Genomic DNA, 15,924 nt, shown 5'->3' with positions numbered 1-15,924 from the left:
TACTTTCATATTCTCTACCTTCCCTAAGGCACCAGCCCTGGCATTTTTCCTACTTTCTCAATTTTCTTTGCATAATTTTCCACTTGGTGGCCTGCCATTGTCAACAGCCACACTCTTCAACTTCTGGAGGTTTGGTAAGAGCAGTTGAAGAGACGGGAACTGTGTGTAATTAGATCCTGGTTGCTGAATGTAAATGGGAAAGTGCTTAATTATTCAACATTGCTGGTGAGGAGAGTCACAGAAGAGGATCGAGAAGAAATCTGGTATCTCATGGGCTTTGAGATACAATCCTGAAAAATATCAACCTCATCTTTACCTCTTTTAAATAAAAAAAATAATTTTAAAATAATGCAAATGAAAGTATGCACAAATCATAAAATACCTTGCTGACTAATTCCAGCTGCTGAAAAAGACATATAGAAATAGATAATGTGGTCTTATAATTATGCATAAGATATGCTTCATGAAAACATCTACAGGTTTTGTGATTCATGTGTATTTATGGTATATCCTTAAGTAAAATCCAAAGAAGAAAGAGGGAGATTAACTTGGATTTCAGCACAAGAGAATATTCCACTTTAAAATTTGATTTTATATTTCATTCAAAACTTGTTTTAGTTTTTAGTATCTGACTTAAATATTAGAGATTTCAAAGTGTTTGGAATTAATTATTTCTATAAATTTAATCTAATTTTAATTATGATCATAATTCCTAAAGTGTTTTTAAGTAAATATGAGTCAAACATCTTTCAGGAAGAATTGCTATCAGTTTATTTGTTAAATGTCAGCCCAGATATCTTAGGCATCTACTGTAGTCTGATAGTCCTATTCCTCAAATATGCATGTCAGCATAGAAAAGATAGAACTCTTTGGGTAAATTTCACATTTTACACAGCATTGTGTGTGAACTCTTTGTTTCTTTTATTGATTATTTAGTTTTTACTGACAATATTGCTGACAACATTTGGGTTAGGTGGCATTTTAAAATTTACTGTAGAATAGCTAACCAGAAATAGATTAAATTTTATACAGATGTGGATATCCCCAGATGTGAATATAGGAAAAACTTAGTTTTGTCTCCGGGTATTTATTTACCATATAAATCTACTAGCACATTCTTATCTGTTATGTAAATAAGATGTGGAATTCCAGTAGTGTATCCGTGTTCTATAGCAGATGGTACGCTGAGATTTACCACACCATTACATTTAATGGGTTTGAATTCATTTGGATTTCTTGATGTTCTTTCTGTCCTTCTCATAGCAGCAGTGTTGCCAGTGTTCCTGATTATATATGATTTGAGAGAGTGCTTAAAGAAGAAAAACTCCTTTATCTTAGAAATATGAGTATTTTGTGTCAAAGTTTAAAGTGTATATGTATTGCATTTCAGAGGATTTATATGCCCTGTGAGAAAAGGATAGTTAATGAATATTCAACAAAGTACTTGCAATCATTACACGTGAAGATATTTTATAAAATGGAAATACTCAGTTAACTATTGTAGTGCTAGTAGGGAGTATTCATTTGAAAAACAAAAAGAAACTTTCAGCCTAGATCATCATGGATGAAGTAAAAAAAAAGTTTAATTATAAGAGAATATGAAGACTCAGGAAGCATGCTTCTCAGTCATATTAAGTAAAGATGCTCATGATTGTTTCTGTTAACAAAAATTTATATAGTTGTTGGCCCACTAATTACTCTAGATTAATAAATAATATCCCTAAAAGTGTTTGATCTGTGAAGGGTCAGACCTCAGTAATAATTAAAAATGGCAGCGTGAGCCATATGGGCTTTTTGTCTCTGTACTTGCTCTATCTAGGAGAAGAATGAGTGCTGTTGTAGCCTTAATCAGTTAGTTACAAAAATTACTGTGGATGAACATACAATGGAACAAGAATAGGAAATTCAATATTATGGATATCACCTGGTATTTCTAAATCAGTATGTCTCAAACAGTGGCCAACAAAACACGGAGCCAAAAACACTATAAATCATATTAAAAATGGAGATGCCTGGGCCCTGTCCCAGATTCACTAAGTTAAAATCTGTGGGGCTAGAATCTGTGTATCAAAACATTAAAAAACTCTGCGATGATTCTCATTGTGCCCTCATATATATGTGTGATGATACATATGTTGCAGGTCAACCTTCAAATCCAGTATCTGAAGCAGATTGCGTGGGTTTAAATTGGTCTCCTTTCTGCACCATTCTGTGACTCTAGGCTCATGTCTTAGTTTCCTCAACTGTTAATGAGGCTTATCTATCTACATCACAGGATTGTTATGAAGATTAAATGAATTAACATTTGTAAATCAATTAGTACCTGGCACATAGTAAGCACTAATAAAATAGGAGTTTGTAAAAGGATTAAAAAAATAATACACGTGTTTATTGGGACTGCCGGATCAGAGTTAACACATACAAGGTTTCTACTAGTAAAAGAAAAACAAATCTCCCTAGAAAACATCCAAATACAGACTATAACACTAACTATTATTCCATGTTTGAAATTAATAGAAACCAAAGTTGCGTTCCATATTGTTTTTGCTTTCTTTATTATTACAACTTTATAATAAATAAATATTTTTAATATTATCAGATCAGCTTCCAGTCATACTCTGAAAAAAACATCCTTTCAATCTTTTTCAGTCATGCTAAATACTAACTCTGGTGACATACACACTCTCATGAATGGCGAACACGTTTTTCATTAGAATAAGATGAGGTTTAAATACAGTATCTTGGTGTGTGTGTGCCTTGCTATTTCCAGCAAATCACTGCAGTAATACAGCACGGCAGTCATCTTAAAGTGACACTGCAGACACAATATTCCAGGGACTTTGTTTTCAGTTCATTTGTGGGACACTGGACTCATTTGGCAGCAGTACTGAAGTTACATTCATTTATAGGCACTTCAGAGGCATCCACACAGCATCCCCTAATTGCATCACGGTGGCCTGCTATTGCCATGTGTTTATTGATTTTCAGTTCTTAGAAGCCTTTTCTATTATCATCTGTAAACTCCTTAGATTTACAGTCATTTGTCTATATTAGAACAAGAAATGCCGAGAGCTAAAGATAGGAGGAGAGCATGATTATATTTTAGTTGTTTAATAACTGGCTTTTTACCTAGTAACAACTAATTCCAGAAATGAACCACGATTTTTGATATATCATGATGTTGCCATCATTTAAGCCATCCTTGAATTTTGCATACATCCCATCAGAATCAGTAGACAAGCTCTTCTATACTGGAAGCAATATGTCTGGCCAGTTCATAATTGTACTTGCAGCATTATTCACACACGCTTCCAGTAAGTCTAATTACTTCTTCAAATTGGCCTGAAAAGCATTTAGACGGTAAGGCTTTCCACTGGCCCAGAAGTCATTTGATCTCTTTATGACTTCCCTGAGCAAGCATCAGCCATTTCAGATGGGATCTGACTGTGAAACAGGCAATGGCGCATCTGTTTTTTGGTTTGCTTTTTAATGAAACAAACACTTTTCTAAGAAGGCAAACTTCATAACCTTACTTATGTAAGAGTTATGTGTAACCCTTTAAAATATATTAAAGGGAGCACTCCTGAAAAAAAAAAAAGGTTCATCTGAATCTAATCTGGAAACTGGAAAATATACTCAGGTCAATTTTAATATCATGCAATCTGTTTATTTTGGGGGGTTTGTGTGTGTGAGTGAAATAATAAAAATATGACCAAGTTGTTTCAGGCTGATTTTAACGTCCTAAATATAAATTTTAACAGTAATTTGGAAAGTTTTCAAATCATGTGTTTTAGTAGTGATAAAACTGACATTTATGCTGTGACATGATCTTTCCTTCTTGAGGCTTAAAAAAATAGTTATTCATATTTTTTTAAATTAGCAGATCAACATTTTAATATCCTTGTAAAATGTGAATACTTCTTGATTGCAGTTACTTGGGAAAGTCTTCAAAAAAATTGCTTATTGTATGTTTTAATCTCAGACCAAATTAAGACTAACAGTCTTATGAAATTGGAAATAATACCGTAATAAAATTCTAGAATCATTTACAAAAATTGTTTTTACCCAATCAATCTTTTCCCAGTCTTACCATTTAAAAAATGTCAATTTATCACAAAATTTGGGGAAGTTAATCAAAGAGGGGTTTATTATCTATTGTCAAATCTATTTTAATTGGGATTTGATATAACAATTTGAATACCTCTTCAAGTACTTTGAAGTTATCACTGAACCAATGAGTAATAATAAATCAATTTAATTACTGTATATAATCATTTTTCTTTATTTATGAGGTTCACTGATAATATAAAAATTAGAAAATACAGAAAATTTCAGATTGTTTTAGTATTACATGGAATCTGGGATTGATTCTGTATTTATTTATGTCATAACATTTGAAGTACCTACAGATATTTAAATATTCGTGACCCAGCCACTATATATGTGTGTATATACACGCATATTCACATGAAAGTGCTTAATTTCAGTTTTCATGATTTAAAGTTCATGATGAAGCTCAAATACCTTGTGTAATGCCAATTACAATTCAGTGAAGATCAACATAAGAATATTTTAAGAAATTCATCCTCTTCTTCAATATTTATGACTGGCAAAGCAAAATATTTAATTTAATATCTGACGCAGGAGCATCATGCATACAAGCCTTCTAGACCTTACAATCATCTTTGACTTCTCCATATTATTTATATTCCACACCCAATCAAATTCAAAATCATGTCAATATCATTGATTTATTTAAAAAGTAGCTATTAAACATCTTACTGTATTTCAGTTTCTCTAATAGATGCTAGGACTAATAAAAATATGGTAATAAATATAATAATAAAAACCCAAATAGGTATGATCCTTACCCTCATAGGACTTACAGTATATCGAACATAAAAGAAAGAAATTACATAAATATAATTACAAACTATATTTTGTGCTGTGAAGAAGTGGTAGTGATTTATAATAAAGGAATCTTATCTAGTCTGATACATTCAAGGAAGATTTCCTCGAAGTAGTTATATTTGAGCTCAGATCTGAAGAATGAGATGGAGTAAGTCAGGAACAACGAAGGAAATCACTCTAAGCCCTGGGTCAGTACAGAGGGTGAAGAGGGAAAGAGTATGAGGTGAGACAGGAATTAGGTAAGGAGAGCCTCACTGAGCAGGAGGTTTTTAAAGAGTATTCCAACTGCAGAACCCAGAATGAATTAGTGGCAGGCAAAAGTTGATGCAGGAAGAACAATTAAAAGACTATTGCAATAGCACCAGCAGAAGGTGGTGATCATTACTTAGAGTAGGATGTTGATGACAGTGGAAATGGAGAAGTGTATAAAACCGAGAGATACTTAAAAGGAAGAATTAAAATTACTTGGTACAGTTGGATAGAAGGAATGAGGAAAAAAGCGATGTCAAGGCTGATTCCTGGATTTCTGGCATGGCTAGTTGGTAGATATTGCTACCATCACTGAGATACAGGATTCTGGATTATGACCAGAACAGGGGCAGAAAATGGTAGGAGGATATGACATAAAACATATAAAAGAGATTCCTGCTCCTTTTGGTACTAAAAAATCATAGGAATAGGAAAAATAGCCACAGGAGAGGGAGAGGATGAGACAGGTAGATCCTGATCTTCCCCTTTTTGGGGGGTTTTAGCCCAGAGAATGGAAGGGGTATTAAAATGAAGTTGAGAGAAACAAAAAGGGAAGGAGACTTTGCTCAGAATGAGATTTGGGATTTGGGGACATTTCTTTCAGTGTTAGTTTCTCCTTTCCCCAAATTCTTACCCCCAAACCCTGTTCCCACATGAACTTGGAGAGCAGCTCCATGGCAAGTACACCTGGCATCGCAGCCTCGTTAAGGAAAGGAAGAATTAATGTTGAGCCGTCTTAACCTGTGCCTCGTTCCTGTCTCATATGGATGGGACTCAGAGGTTCTCATGGGCCCCTTGGGGACTGGCACACAGTAAGCAGTTGGAGCCTTCCAAGGGCACTGGAGAAGAGGCTGAGGAGAGGACATGTAGGTCACAGTCTAGACAGAAGGTGTGGTGGAGCATTAGAGAGGTCTGTGTCACCTATGAATGCTGAGAAGGCTGGGTTACCTGAGGATAAAGACCAAACTCTGACAACGCCTGGAGGGGTGGGGAGGGACCACACATTACACCAGAGCCAAAAACAGCAACAAGGTGGGCCACTCACCAGGCAGGGCTTCGGGATAAATAGGAGGAGGGAGGTGCCTAAAGTAGTCAGAAAATGCCACACTGATTAACAACAGCAGAAACTTTCTCCACTAGTACCAAGTCCCTCTCATATGTGAGATGCCATCTTGGGTAAGAAAAGGAGGAGAGAAGTGAAATGAGAAAATTGAGCATTTTGTGTTAGTTTCTCATAAAGCGTCTATTTCCATTGTTGCACTGAAGCTACAACTATTTGATTTACTGAGTACAATTTTTCCCTCTCCCGAGGTTCAGGAGACTCAAGAGGAAGGTCAAGTAACTTAAAGACGTACTGAAGAAGCTATTTTTCTTTATCCATCTCAGCATAGTGTAAGTAAATTTAAGCTTTTGTATTTAAGTATGGAATAATATTGAATTGAAGATGATGACACGTAAATACCTGTCACATATGGACACATCTCACATCTTTTACCGTGTCTCACTTCGGTGGCACTTGGTCTCCCAAAGTGAAGCTAGGGGTACTACAATGATGTGGGGAGTGACCCTCATTGACACTGTCAGTGACAGAATTCTGAGTTGCATTAGCATTAGCATGATGTAAACTAGTGTGCCCTTTGGTAGGTTCTGCGTGTAAAGTCCCCAGAACCTGAGACCCAAGGAGATAATAGGATTACAATCTATTTAAGGATGACTTCTTTAACGTGGTCGATTTTACCATTGACTTAGATCCATATCTCTAGACCTCCATGGATGTAGTAGACACCACATCTTTAGAATGACATATATTTTATGATTAAATTTTTGCAAAAAAACCCCACAGAATAATATTTAAAAGTGTAAGAAGGAATTTTTTTTTTACTTGCAATTCCACTTCCAGGAGACATGTTGATTATTTCTTTTTTTATTTTATTTTATTTATTTTATTTTATTGTTTTTTTTAATTTTTTGTTTATTGCAGTAATATTGGTTTATAACATTGTATAAATTTCAGGTGTACATCATTATACTTCTATTTCTGCATAGATTACATCATGTTCACCATCCAAATACTAATTACAACCCATCACCACACACATGTGCCGAACTATCCCTTTCACCCTCCTCCCTCCCCCCTTCCCCTCTGGTAACCACCAATCCAATCTCTGTCTCTATGTGTTTGTTTATTGTTGTTATTATCTACTACTTAATGAGGGAAATCATACGGTATTTGACCTTCTCCCTCTGACTTATTTCACTTTGCATAATACCCTCGATGTCCATCCATGTTGTCACAAATGGCTGGATTTCATCGTTTCTTATACCTGAATAGTATTCCATTGTGTATATATACCACAGCTTCTTTATCCATTCGTCCGTTGATGGGCACTTAGGTTGCTTCCAAGTCTTGGCTATTGTGAATAACGCTGCAATGAACACAGGGGTGCATGTATCTTTACGCATTGGTGTTTTCAAATTCTTTGGATAAATACCCAGCAGTGGAATACCTGGATCATATGGTAGTTCTATCCTTGATTTTTTGAGGAATCTCCATACTGTTTTCCATAGTGGTTGCACCAGTTTGCACTCCCACAAGCAGTGGATGAGAGTTCCCTTCTCTCCACATCCTCTCCAACACATGTTGTTTCCTGTTTTGTTAATTATAGCCATTCTGATGGGCGTGAGGTGGTATCTCATTATAGTTTTGATTTGCATTTACCTGATAGTTAATGATTTTGAACATCTTTTCATGTGTCTGTTGGCCATCTGTCTATCTTCTTTGGAGAAATGTCTGTTCAGGTCTTTTGTCCATTTTTTAATTGGGTTGGTAGTTTTTATGTTGTTGAGATGCATGAGTTCTTTATATATTTTGGAGATTAAGCCCTTATCAGATGGATGGTTTGCAAATATCTTCTCCCAATTGTTAGGTTGTCTTTTCATTTTGTTGATTGTTTCCTTTGCTGTGCAGAAGATTTTTAGTTTGATGTAGTCCCATTTGTTTATTTTTTCTATTGTTTCTCTTGCCCGGTCAGACACGGTGCTTGAAAATATGTTGTTAAGACCGATGTCCACAAGCGTACTGCCTATGTTTTCTTCTAGAAGTTTCATAGTTTCAGGTCTTACATTCAAGTCTTTAATCCATTTGGAGTTAATTTTTGTGTATGGTGTAAGGTAAGGGTCTATTTTCATTTTTTTGCATGTGGCTATCCAGTTTTCCCAATACTATTTGTTGAAGAGACTTTTTTTTCTCCATTGTATGTTCTTGGCTCCTTTGTCGAAGATTAGCTGTCCATAGATGTGTGGGTTTATTTCTGGGCTTTTGATTCTATTCCATTGATCTGTTTGTCCGTTTTTGTGCCAGTACCATGCTGTTTTGGTTACTATAGCTTTGTAGTATATTTTGAAATCAGGGAGTGTGATACCTCCAGCTTTGCTCTTTTTTCTCAGGATTCCTTTAGCTATTTGGGGTCTTTTGTTGTTCCATATAAATTTTAGGATTCTTTGTTCTATTTCTGTGAAAAAATGTTTTTGGAACTTTGATAGGGATTGCATTGAATCTATAGATTGCTTTGGGAAGTATGGACATCTTGACTATGTTAATTCTTCCAATCCATGAGCACGGAATATCTTTCCATTTCTTTGTGACTTCTTCAATTTCTTTCAGCAATATTTTATAGTTTTCAGTGTACAGATCTTTCACCTCTTTGGTTAAGTTTATTCCTAGGTATTTTATTCTTTTTGTTGCAATTGTAAACGGGATTGTATTCTTAATTTCTCTTTCTGCTACTTCGTTGTTAGTGTATAGAAATGCAACTGATTTTTGTATGTTGATTTTGTATCCTGCAACTTTACCGTATTCGTTTATTGCTTCTAAAAGTTTTTTGGTGGATTCTTTGGGGTTTTCTACATATAAAATCATGTCATCTGCAAATAGTGACAGTTTCACTTTTTCCTTTCTAATTTGGATTCCTTTTATTTCTTTTTCTTGCCTAATTGCTCTGGCTAGGACTTCCAGTACTATGTTAAATAGGAGTGGTGACAGTGGGCATCCTTGTCTGGTTCCTGTTCTTAGAGGGATAGCTTTCAGTTTTTCACCATTGAGGATAATATTAGCTGTGGTTTTGTCATATATGGCCTTTATTATGCTGAAGTACTTTCCTTCTATACCCATTTTATTCAAAGTTTTTATCATAAATGGCTGCTGTATCTTGTCAAATGCTTTCTCTGCATCTATTGAGATATCATGTGATTTTTATTCTTCATTTTGTTAATGTGGTGTATTACGTTGATTGATTTGCGAATGTTGAACCATCCCTGCATACCTGGAATAAATCCCACTTGATCATGGTGTATAATCTTTTTAACGTATTGTTGTATGTGATTTGCTAGTATTTTGTTGAGGATTTTTGCATCGATGTTAATCAGTGATATTGGCCTGTAATTTTTTTTTTTTGTGTTGTCCTTGTCAGGTTTTGATATCAGGGTAATGTCGGCTTCGTAGAATGAGTTAGGGAGCTTCCCCCTTCCTCAACTGTTTGGAAGAGTTTGAGAAGGATAGGTATTAAGTCTTCTTTGAATGTTTGGTAGAATTCGCCAGGGAAGCCGTCTGGTCCTGGACTTTTATTTTTGGGGAGGTTTCTGATTACTGTTTCAATCTCCTTGCTGGTGATTGGTCTATTCAAATTCTGTATTTCTTCTTGATCTGGTTTTGAAAGGTTGTATGATTCTAAAAATTTATCCATTTCTTCCGGATTGTCGAATTGGTTGGCATATAGCTTTTCATTGTATTCTCTTATAATCTTTTGTATTTCTGAGGTGTCTGTTGTAACTTCTCCTCTTTCATTTCTGATTTTACTTATTTGTGCCTTCTCTCTTTTTTTCTTGGTGAGTCTAGCTAAAGGTTTGTCAATTTTGTTGATCTTTTCAAAGAAGCAGCTCTTGGTTTTATTAATTTTTTCTATTGTTTTTTTAGCCTCTATTTCATTTATTTCTGATCTGATTTTTATTATTTCCCTTCTTCTACTGATTTTGGGCTTTGTTTGTTCTTCTTTTTCCAGTTCCTTTAGGTGCATTGTTAGATTGTTTATTTGAGATTTTTCTTGTTTGTTGAGATAGGCCTGTGTTGCTATAAACTTCCCTCTTAGAACCACTTTTGCTGTATCCCATAAATTCTGGCATGACGTATTTTCATTTTCATTTGTCTCCTGGTATTTTTTGATTTCTCTTTTGATTTCTTCATTGACCCAATCGTTGTTAAGTAGTATTTTGTTTAATCTCCACGTATTTGAGGCTTTTCTGGTTTTCTTCCTATTGTTGATTTCTAATTTCATACCATTGTGGTCAGAAAAGATACTTGGTACTATTTCAATCTTCCTAAATTTATGGAGACTTGTTTTGTGGCCTAATATGTGATCAATCCTGGAGAATGTTCCATGTGCATTTGAAAAGAACGCGTATTCTTCGGTTTTTGGATGGAATGCTCTGTATATATCTACTAGGTCCATCTGTTCTAGTGTGTCATTTAAGACCAATGTTTCCTTATTGACCTTCTGTTTGGATGATCTATCCGTTGGTGTAAGTGGAGTGTTAAAGTCCCCTACTATTATTGTGTTACTGTCTATTTCTGTTTTTATGTCTGTTAATAATTGCTTTATATATTTAGGTGCACCTACATTGGGTGCATAGATATTTACAAGTGTTATATCCTCTTGTTGGATTGTTCCCTTGATCACTATGTAATGCCCTTCTTTGTCTCTTTTTACAGTTTTTGTTTTAAAGTCTATTTTGTCTGATATGAGTACTGCTACCCCAACTTTCTTTTCATTGCCATTTGCATGGAGTATCTTTTCCATCCCTTCACTTTCAGCTTGTGAGTGTCTTTAGGTCTGAAGTGTGTCTCTTGTATGCAGCATATATCTGGGTCTTGTTGTTTTATCCAATCAGCCACCCTATGCCGTTTAATTGGAGCATTTAGTCCACTGACATTTAAAGTAGCTATTGATAAATATGTACTTACTGCCATTTTTTAACTTTTTTTTCTCAGTGTTTTAGTAGTCCTTCTCTGTTCCTTTCTCCTTCCATACAGAATTGATGGTCCCTTTAGTTTGACCTCTGTCTGAAAACTCTACTCTTTAACTCCCCTCCTCTCTCATTTTATGTTTTTGATATCACATCTAACCTCTTTTTTGTGCATTTGTATCCATTACGTTCTTATCATGGAAATAGATAATTTTTCCTATTTGTGGTCTTTTCTTTTCCCCTTAAATCAGTCCCTTTAACATTTCTTGTAGCACTGGTTTCTTGGTGACAAACTCCTTTAATTTTTGCTTGTCTGGGAAATTTTTGATCTCTCCTTCCATTTTGAATGATAACCTTGTTGGGTAGAGTATTCTTGGCTGTAAGTTTTTTCCTTTTAGCACTTTAAATATATCATGCCACTCTCTTCTAGCCTGTAAGGTTTCTGCTGAGAAGTCAGCTGATAGCCTTATGGGGCTTCCTCTGTAAGTAACTTGTCTTTCTCTTGCAGCTTTTAGGATTCTCTCTTTATCTTTAATTCTGGACATTTTGATTATGATGTGTCTTGGTGTGGGCCTCTTTGGGTTTATCTTGTTTGGGGCTCTCTGTGCTTCCTGTACCTGGATGTCTGTTTCTTTCCTTAGGTTAGGGAAGTTTTCATCTATTATTTCTTTCTTTCTTTTTTTTTTTTTTGTGAGGAAGATCAGCCCTGAGCTAACATCCATGCTAATCCTCCTCATTTTACTGAGGAAGACCGCCTCTGAGCTAACATCTGTTGCCAATCCTCCTCCCTTTTCTTCTTCCCCCCAAAGCCTCAGTAGATAGTTGTATGTCATAGTTGCACATCCTTCTAGTTGCTGTATGTGGGACATGGCCTCAGCACGGCCGGAGAAGCGGTGCGTAGGTGCACGCCTGGGATCCGAACCCAGGCCGCCAGTAGCGGAGCGAGCACTTAACTGCTAAGCCACAGGGCCAGCCCATATTATTTCTTGAAATAGATTCTCTGCCCCTTTGTCTCATTCTTCTCCTTCCAGGACACCTATAACATGGATATTAGTGCACTTGATGTTATCCCATAGGTCCCTTAGACTGTCCTCACTCTTTTTAATTCTTTTCTCTTTTACCTGTTCAGCTGGGTAATTTCTTCTAGTTTTTCGTCCAGCTTGCAGATCCATTCTTCTGTATTCTCTACTCTGCTTTTGAGTCCCTCTAGTGAATTTTTCATTTCCAGTATTGTATTCTTCATTTCTGATTGGTTCCTTGTTATATCTTCCATTTCTTTGTTGACATTCTCACTGAATTCATCTATTCTTCTCCCCAGATCAGTGAGCATCCTTAACACTCTTAGTTTGAACTCTCTGTCAGGTACGTTGATCATTTCTGTTTCACTTAGTTCCTTTTCTGGGGTTTTGTCCTGTTCCCTTACTTGGAATGTATTCTTTTGCCTCTTCATTTTGCCTCTTTCCCTGTGTTTGTGTCTGCGCATTAGGTAGGTCAGCTACGTCTCCTGCTCTTGGAGAGGTGACCTTATGTAACTGATGCCTTAGGCGGCCTGCAGTGTGCTTCCCTCAGTTCTCAATGTTCCAGGGGTGACCCCTATGTGGGCTATGTGTGTTCTTCTGTTGTGGCCTGTTTGCTCTCCCTGTCAGCGCCCAGGGAGGCTGTGTTATGCTCCTGGCCAGCTGTTGTAATGTTCAGCTGCTTGTAGTTGTTGTGGGCCCTTCAGTCTCTTTACCATGTGTGGGGAGCCTCAGCACAGTTGGCTGCAAGTTCTAATACCACATTTGTGTTGTAGTATTTCTTTTAAGTGCGTAGGCCCCCAGCGTGGCAGGTTGTTAGGCTCAGAGCTTTACAATTGCTATAAGCATCCAGCCTTTAGGTCTCTTGTCAGCTCTCTAAGGATAGCAGCTGGGTGGGGCTGGCCTCAGACACAGGAGCACCCAATTGTTTCAGGCTTTGGAAGGTGTGGCAAACCCCCTATGTGGGTCTTTGAGAAGCACAAGTCTTCTGCAGCTGACAAACCCTGCCACCCACAGGTCCACATACACAGTCAACACAGTCCTGCCCCGTGTGCACGCCCCAACCTTCTGATGTGGACCCAGTCTCTCCATGGTGGGAGCCCCACACACTCCACCACTGCCCCACACTCTCCACCTGCTCCTTGTGCACGCCCTGCCCCACTGAAGTGGACTCAGTTGCCAGGCCGCAGAGAATCCAGTCACCAATCTATGCAGGCCCACAAGTTGCCTGAGGGCTTGTTGTTGGGTGGGGCCAGTGTCTAGGGTGGGCTGCCTGCCCTGGCTGAGCTGGATTAAATTGGTGCTCTAGTGGGTGGGGCAGACCTGGGTTAGCAGGCCCCAGGGAGAACTCCAGTGGCAACTGTGTCAGCAGGCACCAGGCCACAACAATGGCTCCCGCCAATGTCCCAGTCCCTGAAGAGGTCTCACCTCTCACTGCAATGCATTCAGAGCCTATCAAGTGAGTCTCTTTTCACCAAAGCATTGTGCACCTTTCTTTCTGGTGATTTTATGTTGCTTTCTGAACCGGGTGAGTTTGCACGTGGGCCCTTTAAGAGCCGGTTTTAATTTCTTTGTGAACCAGCTTTTCTGGGGGTACTTCCCAATGTTTTAGTAGCAGGCAAAGTCAGATATTATGCCACTTGTCTCGATTGTGCTGGGTCCACAAAATGTCTGCAGCGGGAGCGCTCCCGGCTCCGGGCCCCGCTCCTCCAGGGAGGGCTGCGGACCTTTGGGCTGCTCCCGGGCGGCTGTGAAGCTGGTGGCTTGTGAAGGCGGCGTTTTTCCTCTCCAGAAGGGAGTTTCTGCCTCTTCCACCTCGATTAGGATTGTCTTTTGTTGCAGGAGTTCCACTTATCCAGTTTTCAGTTCTGTCTCAGGGGTAATTTTTCCACGAGTAGCTGTAAATTGGCTGTGTCCACGGGAGGAGATGAGTTCAGAGTCTGCTTACGCCGCCATCTTGACTTCAAGCTCGATTATTTCTTCCTGTTGTTTCCACATCCATCTATATGTGTGTATGTATTATCTGATTAAGTGTATGATTTATAGGCCTAGAAGTATAATCAGAAGCAGATTCTTTTTCTCAAAATTCCTGAGCCTTCACACTGATCTCACAGACTATTATTGAAACATGTACAAGCTTTATTGACAGCTCCCATCTTTTTGAGACGGAGTAGGGAAGAAAAAGAAGATCCCTGGTAATATGGACCAAATGTGTCCTCCCCCAAATGTATATGTTGAAACCCTAAACCCCAATGTGATGGTACTTGGAGGTGTGGTCTTTGGGAAGTAATTAGGTTTAGATGAGGTCATGAGAGTGGGGACCTCATGATAGGATTAGTGTCCTTATAAGAAGAGGAAGAGACTAGAACTCTCACCCAAGTGAGGACACAATGAGAAGGTGGCTGTCTGCAAGCTGGGAGGAGAGCCCTCACTAAGAACCCAGCCAGGCTGGCACCCAGATCTTGGGCTTTCCAGTCTCCAGAACTAAGAGAAATTAATGTATATTGTTTAAGCCACCTAGTCTATGGTCTTTTATTATAGTAGCCCGAACTGACTAAGACATCTAGTCGAAGAAGAGAGTTAGCAATTGCAATATCCTACTATTCCAGCCCAATTTACTACTGGCAGAGAAGAGTGAGTGGAGGGACCCCCACATTTCTCTGTTCTTGTTTGACTGAAGGAGGAGCTGCATTGCCATCAGCAGGTCTGGGTACAAAGATGGTGTTTTGAGTCCAGTGGCCAGTGCAGATCCTCTTACTTCTTTTTTTTGTGTGTGAGGAAGATCAGCCCTGAGCTAACATCCATGCCAATCCTCCTCTTTTTGCTGAGGAAGACCCGCCCTGAGCTAACATCAATTGCCAATCCTCCTTCTTTTTTTTTCCCTTTTTCTCCCCAAAACTCCAGTAGATAGTTGTATGCCATAGTTGCACATCCTTCTAGTTGTTGCATGTGGGACGCCGCCTCAGCATGGCCAGACAAGTGGTGTGTCTGTGCATGCCCGGAGTCTGAACCTGGCCGCCAGTAGCAGAGCACATGCACTCAACCGCTAAGCCACGGGGCCCGTCCCAGCTCCTCTTGATTTTGATTGTCACAGCAAGTTGGTCATGGAGTCTTCCGTTTTATGGAGACAACTAGGTTTAGTTCTTACACTCATCAAAAGTGGCAAGGTACAGGAAATAGACTCCCTGGTCACATCAGAGGTGGTCCAGGAACTATGTATTCCAGAGCAACAGTAGTCTCCCAGGCCTCCTAGCACGTAAAGCTAGAGCCAGTCACACACACACAGGTTTCTAAACTTGCACTGCTCTTTAAATTCAACTGGTGGTACGGTAACCAAGTTGCTTAAACCAATTTAATATCTAAGTCTTCTAGGCTTAAACTTCTTTAATTGTCTAGTGACCAAAAAATTTGCATTATAACATGACATTTGCTTGAGGAGCCCTAGGCTTCAGAGAACAAGATTCGTTATAGCCAACCATAATCGAGAAACCATATGCAGATAGAAATATATGAATGTAATAAAACAAGAAAATTTTTATAGGTTTGTGTTTCTTTTTTCACTTACCTTTATATTGTGAACATTTTCATAAGTCAGTGAAATCTCTTGAAATGCAACATTATTGAGTGGTTGCTAAATATTTCATCTTACGATTGCACTCTAAAGTCCTTATTTTTGGATATATAGGCTAATTTCAACTTTTATATAATATAGATATTTATATATGAGTAT

The sequence above is a fragment of the Ceratotherium simum genome, chromosome 5, assembly GCF_057802395.1.
Source record: "Ceratotherium simum simum isolate JZ-2026a chromosome 5, ASM5780239v1, whole genome shotgun sequence".
Taxonomy (NCBI): domain Eukaryota; kingdom Metazoa; phylum Chordata; class Mammalia; order Perissodactyla; family Rhinocerotidae; genus Ceratotherium; species Ceratotherium simum.
Note: the sequence above shows the minus strand (reverse complement) of the source record.